Below are 17393 nucleotides of genomic sequence, written 5' to 3'. Positions count from 1 at the left end.
TTTCAGGAATGAATAAATGTTGCTGTATGGGTTTCTAATTTTAAATTCACTATACTACTAAAACCGGTTTGTCTCAGTGATTAGAGTGTCGACTTGCAGACTGAAAGATCCCAGGTTTGATTCCGATCAAGGACATGTACCTTGGTTGTGGGCACATCCCCAGTGGGGGGATGTGCAGGAGGCAGCTTATCCATGATTCTCTCTCATCAATATTTCTAAGTCTCTCTCTCCCTTCCTCTCTGTAAAAAATCAATAAAATATATTTAAAAAGTAAAATTCACTATACTTTTCTTTCTCCCACTTAAAGGAACTCAAAACCCCTTCTCTCCAACTATGTGGTCTTTCTAGTGTCGTAAGAAACTAAATAAACAGTTAAACCATAGTAGGCAATAAAGGATAGTTATGGCTTAATGAGCTGCTTATCAGAATTCAATGATGAAAACAGAACTCACTTTATCCGGTTTTTATGCTCCCTTTTCCTCCACCAAAGCTCCACTATCAATCAGATATCTCTCACATATTTGTACAATGGCTGCACCTACTCTAGATCTTGCAATTCCAGCAGAAAATGGCACCTGCCTTCATCCTCTAATGTCTCTAATTGGGTCAAGTGCCCATCTCAGAAGCAACCACTGCATCCAGGGAAATGAGGCACAAGCATTGATCAGCTCATCACTGGAGCTGTGGTAGAGGCAGTCCACTCAACCACAGACTGAGGTGAGGTGAAGGTTAGTTTTCCAAAGAAAACTGGAATGTAGTTTCTAAAAGATGAAGTCAAGACTGGCCCACCCCCAAACAACAAACACCCCCCACCTTGTTGTTTGTCCTTGGCCTCTCCTCCACTGGGTCACAGCTCTCTGCACCACTTTACCCCCCTTAACCTGCTACCCTTTCCTTCTGGTACCAGGATGACTGGTGTGAATGTTCCTGAGGAAACGGAGGCTGTTTTTTGTCCCCAACTCCAGCTCCTTGCTAAGCACAGAGCAGGCTCCCATAAATGTGTGCTCCTGTGGTATTTCACAGTGTCCTTTATGATAGGTCTCTGGTACTCAGTCTCTTGTGAGCAGCCAAAGCCCAGTTATCACAGGGTTCCTACTTCTCATTTCTTATTCCCTCACTCCACTTCATTGGTTTGTATTTCTAAATACAATATTGTAAGGAAATATTTTTTAATGTTATCGTTCTATTCTAATGAGAAAATGAGCTGTTTTAGTTTCTGTTTTGTGGTTGACTCCCGCCCCCCCCCCCCGCCCCGCCTTTGCTTCTTGCAAGATTGTTGATACCACTGCCTGTTATTCATGATGGTTTGTAAATGTTCCCAAGTGTTATTTAACCCATTTTTGAAAACTCTTTGCTAGACCTTTTTTCTATATTTTTCTATCTTAACTTGACTACATCTATTCTTCTATCTGCTATAAAAATGGAACTCAGCAACACTGCATATATTTGTAACTACATGATGAGTCATCATCTCTCTTTCATATTCAATTTATTAAAATACTTTTAAAAATAGGCAATCATTCTACCTAAAACTAAATTTCCTCATATAAATTTTGTTGGGTAAGCCATGGATTGCTCATTAACTGCCACCAATCACAACTACTAACTTTAGATAACTTGCTTTTTATTCTTGATTATCTTCAGGGAACTAGGTAGCCTCAAACTACAAAAATACATTTCTATTTGTACAAAGATAAATTTTAGAATACATTTCTAAATCTTTTCTTGTTCTGCAGCCTGCCACATACTCTCTTCAGAAAGTTAAGGACATTGGTTTGAATCAGGCTCAGCTACTTCTGAGTAATGAGGTCCTATACATACAACTTGCCCAAGTAGAGCACTCCAGAGGACTGGACCATTTAACTCGAATGCAGGGCCATGAATGTCTGAAATTGTGAACTTGGTAAATGTTAACACATACTTGTCAGAATTGTTATGTGAATCAAACAATAATAACTGAGCATAGTAAAGTTCAAAAAGACGTAGTTCCTCTCTTTTTTGGCCAATTATAAAGCAGCTATAAGTTAAAGGCAATTGAAACCTAGGTATTTGGTTTCAACTCTGTTTGTTCCCAGAAATTAGTCAGCTTTTGCCCGGTTGTCTAGTTAGACAAAAGGCATTTGAGGCCCATCTGCTCAGGAAACCCAGCAAAATGTATAAAATCTACTTACTTCACAACTCGTTGATTGATTGTGTGTACACCCACTGTCTTCACAACAAGTTTCCTAAACTAGTGGATTTTTGAGTTCTGGAAAGTTATATGTGCTGATTTGTTCCCTTGCCTTTCTGTAATAGAGATCCAAGTCTCAGGCAACTTTCCCCATATTAAGAACACTCAATTTTGAGTGTGGAAACAAAACCAATGCAATCTTTACACAAAAGTGGTTACTTTTTTGGCCTAAAGTCACTAACAACCGATTTTATGAAAAATTTGGCATCATTGGATTAACAATTCTCAAATAAAATCCAACTGGAAACAAACTATTTCTCCTTACTTGAACATATATAAATCAACTATTAGCCCTGTGCACGACCAAATCGTGCGGGTTCCCTAGGCCTAGCTGCAATCAGGGCTGTCTGCTGTCCAGCGTCACTCTCCACCTCCGTGGCTCCTGCCCCGTGATCCTCCACGCTAAGAGCCCTCACCTGACGAGGCTCCTTAGCCTCTGCTGCCCACGCCCACAATGCTCTTCTGCCTCAGCAGCCCTGCGAAGCTCCAGGCTCACAGCCCCTGCCCTGCAAGCTCCATGCTTGCTGCCCTGCTCCTTGACTCTCCTCTGCCTCACCAGGAGGCTACTCAGCCTCCGCAGCCCTGCCTGTGAGAGCCAAACCGGTTCTTTGTTTGGTTGGGCCCCCAGCTCCCTCCTTCCAGCCACCGCGGGTGGCCGGGGGCCCACAGCTCCAGCTCCCCCAGCTCCCTAGCCTGGCGTCCATTCGAGCCTCCAGTCATAACTGGTTGGTATGAACCCAGGATTTTTATATATTAGGATATGCAAACACACACACAATCACACATGTAACAGAGTAACATATGACTAGGGAGTGAAAGACAGAGAATGACAGCTGAAGGTGATCTTTAGTCTATACCCTTCACCTTAGAGATGAGGAGTAGAAGAATGAGGTGATTTTCAGACTTTCTATAGCAAGCTGGGACAGGCCCCAAGATACAGGTTTTTGTCTTCATGTTTGTAGTAATGTCATAGGCAGTCTGTGTGATGCTGATGCTGACACTCTAGATGTGAAATAGTAAACATTTACTTAGTCCTACTAGACAATCTGTGTAAGATGATTGACACGCCTGAGAGTTTTCCTTATGGCCTTCACCCTAAGGTCTGGGAAGAAAATATTCACGATATGATTTCTACGGGATAGACAGGACAGAGGCAATGGAGGTTCCATTTGTGCTAGGACTACCCACTTCTGGGAGGGACACCTCTGTCTCTGTGGATGTCCTCTGTTCTGCAAAACCCCTTCCCTGGAACTGCCAGGTATTTAAAAAAAAGGAGTCAGAGTGTTAGATCCAGAGACACGAACCTGACACCCAGTCATTATTCAGCGAACCTGATCACCAGTTGGGAAGTTTTCTAATGACAGGTTCTATACATGGAAGCGTTTGGAATATTTATTTTGAGTCAGAGAAATATGTGGGGGAAACATGAAATACGCTGTTTGAATTGAAATGCTCACAATTTTTTCTTCTCCATAGAATTTAAAACAGGCACACCTATTTATGGAAGTGGAAATATTTTATAAGATGCAAGGCCTATGGATCTGTCAATTCCTTTGCCAACAGTGCATTGTAGAAAAGGATCGGCAGTGACACTCACCTCCATCACAGGCTGTAATATTGATGGCGATGGATGTAAACACTTTATAAATGGAAGTTTATAGGTTAACCGGTCTGATCAAGTGAGGATCAAAAATCACTTTGAATTTGAAATAACCTTGTATGACAGTCCCAAGAAAGTGTGAGTGAGTGAAAGGAACCTCCTTTTACTGACAAATAGTTCTCTCATCTCCTCACCTCTTACCTAGAGAAAAGAAGAGGTCTGATCTGGGAGGAGGATGTGAAACAGTAGTTTTCATGAGTGCAGGAGAATAACTGTAGATGGTGCAGGAGGGGAAAGTTTATGACTTTAAGTGTTTGGGCCAAGAGTTCTTAAAAAGGGACCCTGCTCTTTGTTGACCTGCTTTCACTGGAAACATGAATCTGATGTGGACCCTCATCCTTTTCTTGGAGCAAAGTGTCTTCACTACAGGCCTTCCCTTCTCAACACAACATGTAGACCATCCCAGGTCATGGGTCCCTGGAGGACACCACTGATAGACACTGAGATGTGATGATGAGATGATATTGGCTGATCCATAGGTGTAAATGCAAGCAGATCAACACCTTTATTCAGGAGCATTTGGTCACCATAGCAGATTTCTGTAGAACTCCATGTGTGCCCTGTAACAGTTATTCTGTTCAGAATGGTCACAACAGTACTCAATGTCAAAGTCACTGGCTGCTTTGCCAGTGCAGAGATGCTGCCCCCATGTCCTCTGACATGCACACACATACACACACACACACACATTCACACACATTCACACACAGACACTCTCACACACACACACTCACACTCACACACACACACACACACTCTCACACACACTCACACTCACACACTCACACACACTCTCTCACACACACACACACACACACTCTCACACACACTCACACTCACACACTCACACACACTCTCTCTCTCACACACACACACACATTCACACACAGACACTCTCACACACTCACACACACTCACACTCACACACACACACACACACTCTCACACACACTCACACTCACACACACACACACACACACACAAACTCACACATACACACATTCACACTGCCACTACCATAAGAAGGACTCCACCAGGCCCATCCTTGTGGCCTGTGAGAGTGGGACACATATTCACCTGTATGACTAGGCCTCTCCCAGACCTGACATGGGAGGCTCAGTTACTTGCACTCTATACCTTCTAATATTTGAGGCCCTGCCAGTCTTACCTGTAAATGCTTCTTCCTTTACATAGGGATCCCAGTCACCAGCTCACACATCTCTCATAGCCTCTCCTTCCACCCCAGCTGGGCTCTCCACCACACATTCCTGTCACTGTGTCCAGGCTTTTTGGCTCAGGACAAGATGAGGGTGGAGAAGTTAGGGTGGAAGGAGCATACATTAAGTCATCTACTCTGGAAAAGCCTCACACTTACAGAGGCCACACAAGCCTGGGTTGGCTGATTTTTCCAGGAGTTTCTTTAATAAGAACCCCCTGTGGCACACGGGTTCTCATTTCCCTTCTCCCAGGTGACACCGAGAAGGAAACTCGATTCCTTTATAGAAATAAATCCAGATCGAGGACAAAACACAGGAAGGAGCCACTTGGGAGGTGACCAACCTGGAACTCCACTCTGAGCAGTGCCTTGGGAGTCGGCCTATGGTGCCTGCGGACACCACATTGGCCTGTAGGGGACGCTGCGCCACCTGAACTTTGCGGACAAGCGGAGAAAAGAATTTCTTCCCTTATGACATGGGAGCTTAACTTTCCAAAAACAGATTTCTGAGTTTACCTTAGCCTTTATGTGCTCGTGCTTTTTAGTATTTGCAGCATTTTTGTTGGTCCATCAGTGAGGGATGTTGTTACCTCTAAATTAAAACAAAGAACAAGAACTTTAAGAACAAATCCCACCATGGTAATCACATGCATTTGAAATAGCACATCAAGAAAGGCCATAACTGAGAGCGAAATTTCAAACCCAGTTGTCAGCTCTCAGGCTGTTGTCCCAATAGAGAAAATAATTGAAATACTCAACAATGATGAACCATTTAAGGTACAAAACTCTGCTATCAATATATATTACACTTCAGGAGAAAGTTTATAGGGTGCTAAGCAAAAAAGCAGAGCATAAAATAATATGTATTATATCACACATTTTAGTTTTAAATGTAATTAGAAAAAAACCCCACTGGTTAGAAATTGGTAAATATGAAGACTGTCTTTGGTTTGTGAAATTATAATTGATTATTTTTCTTATAGATTTGTTAAAGAAGTATAATACATCCCTTTCACAATCCAGGACTGCTGGCTCCCAACTGCTCGCCTGCCTGCCTTCCTGATTGCCCCTAACCTCTTCTGTCTGCCAGCCTGATCACCCCCCAACCATTCCCCTGCCAGACTGATTGATGTCTAACTGCTCCCCTGCCAGTCTGTTTGCCTCTAACTTCCCTCCTCTGCCGACCTGGTCACCCCTAACTGTTCTCTCCTGCAGGGTTGATTGCCAGCAACTGCCCTTCCTTGTAGGCCTGGTCCCTCCCAACTGTCCTCCTCCCCTACTGGCCATCTTGTGTCCACATGGGGTAGGATCTTTGACCAATTGGGCGCAGCCATCTTGTGTGTTGAAGTGATAGTCAACCTGCATATTATTATTTTATTAGATAGGATAGAGGCCTGGTGCATGGGTGGGGGCCAGCTGGTTTTCCCTGGAGGGTATCCTGGATCAGGGTGGGGTTCCCTTGGGGCATGGGATGGCCTGGGCGAGGGGCCTGTGATGGTTTGCAGGCCAGCCATGCCCTCCAGTGACCCAAGTGGAGGCCCTGGTATTTGGAATTTATTTATCTTCTATAATTGAAACTTTGTAGCCTGGAGTGAAGGCCAGAGTGGGCCAGGGCTGCAGAAGCTTGGCTTCCTCCATCGCCTGGGGCAACCCTAGCCTCCTCCTCTTCCAGCTCAGTTGCTGCTGCCATTTCTGTTGGAATTTATTTACCTTCTATAATTGAAACTTTGTACCCTTGAGTGGAGGCCTAGGCCCACCAGAGTGTGTAGAAAGCTTGGCTTTGCCAAGGAAACCCAAGCCTCCATTGCCAAGGAAACCCAAGCCTTCCTCCTGCTCTCTGTGGCCACAGCCATCTTAGTTGGGGTTAATTTGTATACTCACTCTGATGGGCTGGTAGGTGTGGCTGGTGGGCGTGGCTGGTGGGTGTAGCAGGTGATGGTTTATTTGCATATTACTCTTTTATTAGATAGTATATATATAATTTTTTCTTTATTGATTAAGATATTATAACTTTTTTTCATTTAGAAAAAAAATTTCAAGTTTACATGTAGTTGCAACTAGAGTTTCAAGAGTTTTTTTTTCTTGAACCAATTGAGACACAATCCACAGTGAGGACAGGATGCCCAACACCACCTATCACCCCAACCCTCTTCCCACCAAATACTTTAATGGGCATTTCATACAAATAAGGACATTTTCTTATTTAACCATAGCCATCAAACAGCCATCAAAACCAGGAAATCAACATTGATACATCCATCTAATCTTCAGACTTCATTCAAGTTTTCTAGTTGCTTCAATAGTGCTTTTTATAGCAAAAGAACTCAATTCAGAATCACATGTTGCTTTTAGTTGTTGTGTCTCTTTATTTTCCTTTAATATGGAGCATCTCCTCAGTCTTTCCTTGACTTTTATGGATTTGAAAATTATTTTATGTATTTGGGTTATATTTGGATGATCTATGGATTTATTTAGACTTACTCCCCCCACCACCCAGGAAACAAAATCAAGCTGTAACCAACAAATCTGGGGACCATGATGTGTGATGAATTCACCATGGGAATGCTATATTGTGAGTATTATAAGCACTAATTAGAAATTATTTTCTGTTGCAACCCTTATCTTGCCTGTTTTCAAACATTAGCAATTTTCAAATAAAATGTTATTTTTATAGTGTAGGTTACTTTAAGTTTATATGTGTGTATTCCTCCTCTCTCTCTCTCATAGCACAACTGTCTAATGACTTAATATGTAAAACTCTTTACAATAAGATAATCATACACACATTTATTTCTGACCATTTCTAAAATCTTAATATAATTCAAAAAGTTTCTAATTGGCCATGTTTTTTTTTTCCCTACCTAAAAAATATCACTTAGAGAGAATACTATAGTAATTTCTTTCTCTCCAAATTTCCTAAACACATTTTCTTTCATATCTTATTTTTTTGGCTAGATCTTCCAAAAACAATATCAAATAATAATAACTATTGCTGGTATCATTATTTGCTTCTAATTTTAGAAAGATACATCTGGAAAAATAAACTTGGTAAGTGTTTGATGCTCCTTCACACTGTTTTTAAATTAAATGTGCCTGATACATTATAAAGCACTAAAGATAACAGCTGTAAATGATTATATTTGGCACACCAAAGGAAACCAATAGTCATCTCGAACTTTGTACTTTTATCATGTTAAAGAAACATCTTTCTGTTCCTTGAAAAAAAATCAACAAATTTTAGATCTTATTAAGACCCCCCCCTTTTTTTTAATCGATTGATAGGATCTTGGTTTCTAAAAATTTCTGTCCATCAAGACTGTGGACCTCTGGGTTTTGCTCTGCTCCTTTCTTGAAGAGAAAAACAAACAAACAATTAAGTGAGTTTTTACAGAGAGGAAGGGAGAGAGATAGAGAGCTAGAAACATCCATGAGAGAGAAACATTGACCAGCTGCCTCCTGCACACCCCCTGTTGGGGATGTGCCTGCAACCAACGTACATGCCCCTGACTGGAATCAAACCTGGGACCTTTCAGTCCGCAGACCGAAGCTCTACCACTGAGACAAACCGGTTTCAGCCAATTAAGTGATTTTATGAGGAAATGTATCTTCTGTGCAACATATCCACTTCTGTGAACAAAGAAAACCTAGAAGAAGGATATTTATGAAAATAAGTAATAGTGAACTAGACCATTGAAAATAGGAGGTATTCCTGGAGGCCTTCAGATCTTTTGAGACTGTCCCATCTCCTTTCACGTGGAAGTTAGTTGTTTATAATTAAGAAAACTAGACAGGTAAGACACAGAAATGGTGACAGCTCATGGGGAATCTGTGAAAGTGGAGAGATAATACCCAACCCTGTGACTATCGAGCTATGTATTCAGAGCAAATGATTCATGTCCTGTCAGGACTTCAGATTATCTTACCTAATAAAAGAGTAATATGCAAATTTACCATCACTCTGCTACACTCACAAGCCATGCCAACCAGTCATGCCCACCAACCAATCAGAGCGAGTATGCAAATAAACCCAACCAAGATAGCTACAGCCACAGAGAGCAGAAGGCTTGGGTTTCTCAGAGGAAGGCTTGGGTTTCTCAGAGGAGCAACAGAGGAAGCCAAGCTTTCTGCCTTCCCTTGCCAGCCTAGACCTCCACTCAAGGGTATAAAGTTTCAATTACAGAAGGTAAACGGATCCAAACAGGAACGGCTGCTGCTATGAAGCAGGCAGAAGGCTTGGCTCTGCTCCAGGCTACAAAGTTTCAATTGTAGAAGATAAATAAATTCCAGATACCAGGGCCTCTGGTTGGGTCACCAGGGAGCATGGCTGGCCTGAAAACCAACAAAGGCCCCTTGCTCAGGCCACTTCATGTCCCAAGGGAACCCCCACCTTGATGCAAGACACACTTCAAGGCAAACTAGCGGGCCCCCACCTGTGCACGAGGCTTCTATCCTATCTAATAAAAGAGTAATATGCAAATTGACCATCAATTCAACACACAATAGCTACCCCCAATTGGTCAAAGATTCTTCCCCCATGTGGACACAAGATGGCCACCACAAGATGGCCAGCAGGGGAGGGCAGTTGAGAGGGACCAGGCCTGCAAGGAAGGGCAGTTGGGGGCAATCAACCCTGCAGGGGAGGGAAGTTAGGGGTGACCAGGTTGGCAGAGGAGGAAAGTTGGAGGCAAACAGGCTGGCAGGGGAGCAGTTAGGCATCAATCAGGCTGGCAGAGCAGAAGTTAGGGGGTGATCAGGCTGACAGGCAGAAGTGGTTAGGAGCAATCAGGAAGGCAGGCAGGTGAGCAGTTGGGAGCCAGCAGTCCTGGATGGTCAGAGGGATGTCCAAATGCCCTCCCTTGCAGTCCTGGTCCCTCTCAATTGTCCACCCTTGCAGGCCTGGTGCCTCCCAACTGCCCTCTCCTGCTTGTCCGATCTCCCACAACTGCCCTCGCCTGCTGGCCATCTTGTGGTGGCCATCTTGTGTCCACATGGGGGCAGGATCTTTGACCACATGGGGGCAGCTATCTTGATCTTGTGTGTTGGAGTGATGATCAATCTGCATATTACTCTTTTTTTTTATGCTCAGATATGCCTGAAGTTTATTAATGATGCCCTATACACTAATTTGCTACTAAAAATTGAAAGTGTCTAAAAAAATGTGTTATAACTCAAATGAGTACAAGAATACAGTATATGCCATGTCATAATTCTTTTTTTTTTAAGGTGTGAGTTTTGTTTTATATACATATATTATTGATTTCAGAGGCAGGGAGAGGGAGAGAGATCAACACATCAACAATGAGATAGAATCACTGATCAGCTGTTTCCAAATGCTTCCCACTTGAGCACGTGCCCTTGACTGGAATTGAACCCCAGACCCATCAGTCCTCAGGCTGACACTCTTGCCACTTAGGCAAGGCAGCCAAAACCGCTTCATAATCCTTAATAATACCAGAAAGACCTGGATTTGATTGGCAATCACTACAGTCACAATCAATTATTGACTCACGCTTGTTCTTCTTGCGGTTTTGAATAGCCTCATTCCTTTGCCTTAGCCATGTTGGAAACAGGCCTTTGAGGTCTCTTTTAAGACTTGCCATGGTCATCACTCCACATATCCTCCTCTAGACCAGGCCATAACTCCTCGTCAGTAGATATTCTTCTGTGTCCTGTTGAGGAGAAAGGTTTCCAGAACCATCTTCATTGGACAGCTGAGAAGAGGACCTCGTGGAGGGGTGGTTAAGCTCTGCTGGTGAAGCCATTGCTCACCCAGTCACAGGCTGGAGTTCCTCCTGGAATCCGGACGCAGAGTTCCAGCAAGCAATGCTCAAAAACCTCCAGTGGTTACCAAGTGCAGAGAACTGCATATTACTCTTTCATTAGATAGGATTATGCTTCGATTGGTTGAACAGATGACTGGGCAACCAGACACTTAGCATACTAAGCTTTTATTATATATGATATCCCTATATAATATCCAGTTTAACATCCCTCAAGGGGTCTCAGATTGGAGAGGGTACAGGCTGGGCTGAGGGACACTCCCCCATATTTTAGGCCTTGCACTCTAGTATGCTAATGATATGCTAAGGTGCTCAACCTCTTGCTAAGACATGCACTGACCATCAGGTGGCAGATGCTCTGACTGGTAGATTAGCTTGCTGGTGGAGTCTGGGCTATCAGGATTGAGCAAGATGGGCTGGACATGTCCTGGAGCCCTCCCTTAGTCCCTCTCTGGCTGGCCAATCTCCCATATCCCTCCCTGGCCCCAATGTTGCACTGGTGAGTTCCCTTGGCCTGGCCTGTGTCCTCTAGCAATCTGGAACCCCTCGAGGGATGTCAGAGAGCTATTTTCAGCCTGATCCCACAGGCCAGGCCAAGGGACCCCATGGGTGCATGAATTCGTGCACTGGGCCTCTAGTATCCCAAGAAAACAGAAACACCAATCAGAAAGGATATAAGCAGTCCTATGTTCATAGCAGCACAATTTGTAATAGCTAAGATTTGGAAACAGTCTAAGTGCCCATCAGCAGATGAGTGGCTTAAAAAACTGTGGTATATTTACACAATGGACTACTATGCTGCTATAAAAAAGAAAGAACTGTTACCATTTGCAACAGCATGGATGGAACTGGAGAGCATTATGCTAAGTGAAATAAACCAGTCAGAGAACAATAAATATCACATGGTAGCACTCATTTGTGGAATATAATGAACAACATAAACTGATGAACAAAAATAGATCCAGAGACAGAGAAGCATCAGACTGTCAAACATCAGAGAAAGGCAGAGGAGAGTGGGGGTAAGGAAAAATGATCAATCAAAGCATTTGTCTGCATACAGATAAGCATGGCCAATGGACACAGACAGTAGGGGGGTGAGGGCATGTGCTGGGGGGCTGGAGCAGCTGGGGAGAGGTCAATGGGGGGAAGTGGAGACATGTAATACTTTCAACAATAAAGTATTAAAGAAAAGAAAACACAAATAACACATTTCTGTTTGTTCATCAGGAATTTTATTATTTTGTGTTTTTTACAATCCATTTGGTAACTTAAAGATAAGTATATACTGGAACTTTGTAATGAATAGTTATTTACTATTGACTTGTTCCCAAGATTAATAAATGAGAGTCTCTAGTTCTATATTATGAACTCTATTCCTAGATTTATCTCTAATTTCTGGGTCTCTGATAAGATTGTACTCCTGATATTTTCATTTATCCATTGAATTGGTGATGTAGCTGTAGACAGGCTGAAATTTTTTCTTCCTACTATAGAAATCAACATATAATAAATTAGTGCATTAAATTGCAATGATTTTTTTGTGCCACCTCAGCTACACAATTAAAGCTTTAAACTTTTACTCTGAAAACATTTAAATTTTTTTTTTCATTAAGAGATAAGAGTCTGTGCATTTCATTTAATATGAAAATATGCAAAATCCATATGGGGTAAAAATTCATTTTTTGCTAGTATTTTGACAGAAATTCAGGAGGGTGGGAGTGGAGGTAAACAAAAATTTTTTTTTCTCTCCCTTTCTGTGTGAATGATTATATATATATATATATATATATATATATATATATATATATATATACACCCCCCCCACACACACACACATTATTGATTTTTTACAGAATGGAAGGGAGGGGTATAGAGAGCTAGAAGCATTAGTGAGAGAGAAACATTGACCAGCTGCCTCCTGCACACCCCCTACTAAGGATGTGCCAGCAACCAAGGTATATGCCCTTGACCAGAATTGAACCTGGGAGCAGTTTGCAGGCTGATGCTCTATCCACTGAGTGAAACCGGTTTCGGCTGTTTTTTATTTAAATTGAAGGCAATTAATTGGTGAATACTGCCACAAAAGCAACTTTGGCTTCTAGAAAAACATAAAGGTCTTATGGAAATATATCTTATATGAGATCCAATCTTTCTTTCTGAGAAATATTGAGAGGAAGATCTTCAGAAACAGAAAACACTGAAAAATTGATTTAACTGAGTGCAATCTTAGAAATCATCATTCTTCACACTTTCATTTCTCTGAAAACAATTCTAAGGCTCAGAGAAGTCACATGGCTTGGCCACAGTCACTGCATGACCTGCTGACAGAGGCCTTGTGTCCCAGCTGGTGGAGGGGGCTGGGTGTCCTGCATCAACACACACACACACACACACACACACACACACACACACACACACAGACACTTGCTGAGAGTGAGATACTCTCTCCTGCTCATGTAACACAACAATAGCACCGCTGAGGTCTGCTTTTCTAGATCCTCTGTGAGAGATAAACTGCTGGAAAAGGTGGGAGTAGAGTTGAGTTTGGGGCAAGTGCCAAGAATAGCAGAGAGGGATTAAGGATTAGCCTTTCTGGAGAAGTGAGACTCATATTCAGAGAGAGGAAACTCCTACCACATCAGATTGCAATGAAAGAAGGTATCAGGACTGTTTAATTCACAACTGAAAGCAGGCCAGCCAGTAGGTCAGAAGGTTGGACTTAATGAGTCAATAAAAGGATTCACTTAAGATGTGAGACTTGTTCCCTGAATTGGTTAAAGCTGAACCCTCTTCACTTGATATGCCTGCATGGACTTCCTCATCCACGTGGTTTGTTCTTGACAATATCTCCCAGCTTTGGGAAAAGAAGCACTATTGTGCTCATTGTACCAGTCCCAGTGATTAACTCAAGGAGGAAAGCAGGAGATGGGAGATATGAGACCCCAAATAGTTCTAGGCAAATGAGTGTTCCCAAGACTTTGATTTTTTGATGGAGCCAGCATGTGAGGCTTCTTAAAGAGAGGGAGAGACACCTCTTGGAGTAGATATTCTCCTGGGGACCTCTTCCTCCTAAGCTGGTTCCCCTTCCTCCAGCGTCTCTAGCAGAATCAACCAATGCCCCCAGAGCCTGGAGCTGGGAGCCCCAAGCCACTCATTCCCTCCCTGCCTCCACTTCCTTCACCCCAGCTGCTGCAATGGAACTACCCCTGATGGTACCTCAGTATGAGTCCCCAGCCCCTTAGTCTGATACAGGCCTCACAGAGCAAGTGGGATCACTAGGGGCTCTGAATCTATTCACTCACGGCAGAAAGCACTTTAATATATATGTTTTTCTGGGAATCATGAATGTGGGACAGCTCTCTATGTGAATAATTCATGATTTATGATGGATATCCTACCTAGAAGTTTTGTCAGCACTACAAGGTTTGTGTGCTCAATGCTTAAAAAAACACAAAAGGAAAGTACTTAAAACATCAGAGTGTGGATGAAAGGGGCCACATGCTAATCTGAGAAGTTCAGGGGAGGCCTGCATGGCGGTCTTGCAAACTCAGAGACCTAAAGTAACCACAAAGGATGGTCTGAAATTAAAGTTCAACTAAAAGCAGTTATGGTGGGCAGTTATGTCCTAGGCCGGTATCTTTTCTGACAAGGTCAACCTTTACCTCAACTGGGCCTATCTGTCTTTTTGCAACTATGATAACATACTGTTGAAATGTCTGGGTAACTTGTAACTTCCCTTTTTCTGGACACACTGGGGCACACCCAAATATGCTGGGCACCAGGACAGACACCACAAATTCCTTCATTGTTCCTGCACCCAACTAAGTATATGTCCATCATTTTACTTTTTATCCAATCCCAGGGAATCCCTAGCCCCCAACCCCCTATTCCCTGCTTTGTTTTCTCCCACCTCTCTAATCTATCACCAATGGATTTCATGTAACCCACCTATGTACCTTCCTTTAATTGCAATCTATAAATACAGATGTAATCTGCCATTTTCTGGAGCATTATCTCAATTCATTGAGGTTCTGCTTCTGGGCATATGTCTACAGTTTGACTCAAATAAACTCACAAGAATTCTTTACAGGTTTCAATAATGAATTCTTCAAACTCTTACTTCAAACTCTTACGTTAACAAGAGTTTGAAGTAAGCAAATATTCATTGACCAAGAAGATCTAGCTTAGGAAGATGGAGGGGGAGGGGCACCTTTTAGCTTCCGGAAATCCATGTTAAGAGAACCCAGGTTTCTTTGTCAAGGAAAGGGAGGGAAGTGGGAGGTGGATGAGGATCTTAGGCAGTTAGGCATGACCAGGATCCAAGAAAAAGGAAGAAATTTCTAAATCCTTTTGTTCCCATCTGTCCCCTGACCCCAGCTGAACTGAGTCTGGTCTGGAGACTCATGTAAATCTTTGATAAACTGTCATTACTTTGTATATACCATATATCCCACCTCTTTGGAAAAGTCTCCTTCTGAAAAGTCTCCTTCTGCTCTTTAAAAACTCAAACCTTAAGGAGAATTCTTTTAGTTAGTTAGCATATCTGTAGTGGGAGCTGTTAGCCTGAAGGCCATGGGAGAAATGTAACTTAGAATTAAGGTCCTCAGAGAGAGCAAGCCTTTCAATGTTTCATGTACAAAATGAAAGTGTATCTCTTGAAGACTAGACAGTAGCATACCCGGCAGCGTTATCAACACTCTTTCCCAGGGTCCATTTTCTGGAGGACTAATCCCATAAGTACCTCAGCAAATCACTCAGTGAATTCACATGCACTTTGGGTTTCTTTTTTGGCTTGCAGTAAGTGTAGGTGGAAAAGTGTTTTCTCACCTCCCTCCCTCCAATGCTTATCTTCTTTCTCACTTCCTTACTGTCTTAATTAACAGTAACAACAAATAAGGCATCATGCTCTGTTACCTGTCATAAATGCCAGGTTCTTGAGTTTCCATGTGCTAGAAATAAGCACTGAACTTTGTACAAGATCAGGCATATAAATGTTTTGCAGACAGCTTGTACACAATGAAGAGAAGTTGAGCTCTCTGAGGGGTTCTTGTGGGTAGCTTATTTAGGAGCTCTTGGTGTGGGTGTAGGAATTGGGAATGGGATGAGATCCGTGTTAGGTGGAGGAAGGATGAATGCAGGAGGCCAAAGTGGTGTGGGATTACGAATTACTTGATAACCACACACCAGGTGACTGAACCTGGATGGTTCCAGCATCCAGTGAGGGGAGTCAGCAGCTTTTAAAGGACTTTTGGCAGGATTTTTCTGGGCGGAGACTTCTTTATGCATACCCGGATGGGTGAGAATTCAATGTGGTCACCACAACTGAAATGGGTCTTCAGCAAAGGGAATGTCCATAATGAAATGACCTGAAAAGTCAGTTCCTGGGGGAAGGGTATCAACTCAATTGCTCCATGAAAACTAACAATCAGTTATCCCATGATTGATAGTAAGTTGACAGTAGTTGATCATGGGGAACTTCAAGAAGTTTTCCATGGCACAAACAGACCAGCCCCTTTAGAAAAATTGCTTTCTGTATTGAGGTTCATTTAATCAGGGGTTGGGTATTCAATAAGAGAGGGAATATTCAGGATCTTTGGGTGGGGGGCAGGGGTGGTTGGCGGGGAAGGTGGAGATTTCTCAGAGGAGCTCTGTTAGCCATTTTGTGTTCTTTCATGGGCTTTCCACTGCTTATCAGGGCAGCTCAGGATGTGTTGCTTAGCATGCTAACGTATTAACATGATTGTATAATGAGGGTAGGGATTACCATTAGATGAAACTAATCACCATGTTGGGAAACCCTTGTCATAATCTGGTTATTATGTAATAGAAAAGGATTAAAGGGAAGACTAAATAATGTAGGCAACATTCTCTAGTCTGTTCCCCACAGATCAATGGGTAAGGGACTGGACAAAGGCAGTTTGGACACATGCCCAATAAGGTCTGAGTTACATGGAAGGTGCTTATCTGTCAGTCACACCTGGGAATAAGTCAGAGGCCAAAATAGGCATGGCCACTGCAAATCTGAGAAACATGAGTATTTAAACTCCTGGACAAAGAAGCCATCTCTCTTGGTCCGTGGCCTTTGGCCCTCTTGCTTTCTTGGGACTCCTGTTGCACAGGGTGAATTCTCTTGCATTCCCCCCATGTGTTTCATGGCCATGTGAACTCCACACAACAGATGAATCAACTGAATCTCCTTGATCCTGAACTGTGCCTGGCTGCAACATGGAACAGAAGCTCTGGACACTGGCCCTGCTTCTGGCTCTGATGGACCCCCAGCAGCACCTCTTTCAGGACTGTGTTAAGTACTTTCATGGGACTTTGCAAGCTGAGACATATAATTCCAATAAAAACAATTCATCCTCCTGTGGAAGTCTTAGAAAATTCATTTTCTGAAGTTGTAGCAAGAGCCACCCCATGCTTACTAGTGTCGGGGAAATCTTACTTACTCATTTCTCCCACAACAGTTGGAGAAAGCTGTTTTTTGCTGGTTTTAAGCCACTAATC

The sequence above is a fragment of the Pipistrellus kuhlii genome, unplaced genomic scaffold (genome assembly GCF_014108245.1).
Source record: "Pipistrellus kuhlii isolate mPipKuh1 unplaced genomic scaffold, mPipKuh1.p scaffold_m20_p_1, whole genome shotgun sequence".
NCBI lineage: Eukaryota > Metazoa > Chordata > Mammalia > Chiroptera > Vespertilionidae > Pipistrellus > Pipistrellus kuhlii.
The sequence above is the reverse complement of the archived record's forward strand: the minus strand, read 5'-3'. Positions refer to the sequence as shown.